The sequence below is a fragment of the Myotis brandtii genome, unplaced genomic scaffold (genome assembly GCF_000412655.1).
Source record: "Myotis brandtii unplaced genomic scaffold, ASM41265v1 scaffold1612, whole genome shotgun sequence".
Classification (NCBI taxonomy): Eukaryota; Metazoa; Chordata; class Mammalia; order Chiroptera; family Vespertilionidae; genus Myotis; species Myotis brandtii.
The window spans coordinates 776376-776688 of NW_005355890.1; the positions used below are offsets into that span (position 1 = coordinate 776376).

Genomic DNA, 313 nt, shown 5'->3' on the forward strand with positions numbered 1-313 from the left:
CCCCACCCCCAGCCTCCGCCAAGGCTCAGAGACGGACAGTTGAACCAGTCACTCAAGCCCCTGATCTAAGAGCCACTCCAAGGTGGGGTTGGATGGTTCTGCTCAAGATCACGTGGAGCAGACCTTTCAGCCTGTGCCTGCCATGTGCGAGCTGACAGAAGCAGTAGACACGCAGCAAAAGCACCAAGACCTGAAACTCCACCAGACAACGAGAGGGAGCAGATACTCCCTCCCCAGCTCCCCTCAGGGGCCCAGGCTCCATTTCCAGGAGGTGGCCAGTATCTCACCTTCCACCAGCACCCCGCCCCAGCCC

General features: G+C 60.4%; 1 protein-coding gene across 4 annotated transcripts in view; it reads right to left on the reverse strand.

The window, feature by feature from the left end:
* The window catches only part of CNGA3 (cyclic nucleotide gated channel alpha 3), a 35953-nt gene that overhangs the window by 17997 nt on the left and 17643 nt on the right, over positions 1-313 (reverse strand). The window lies entirely within an intron of this gene.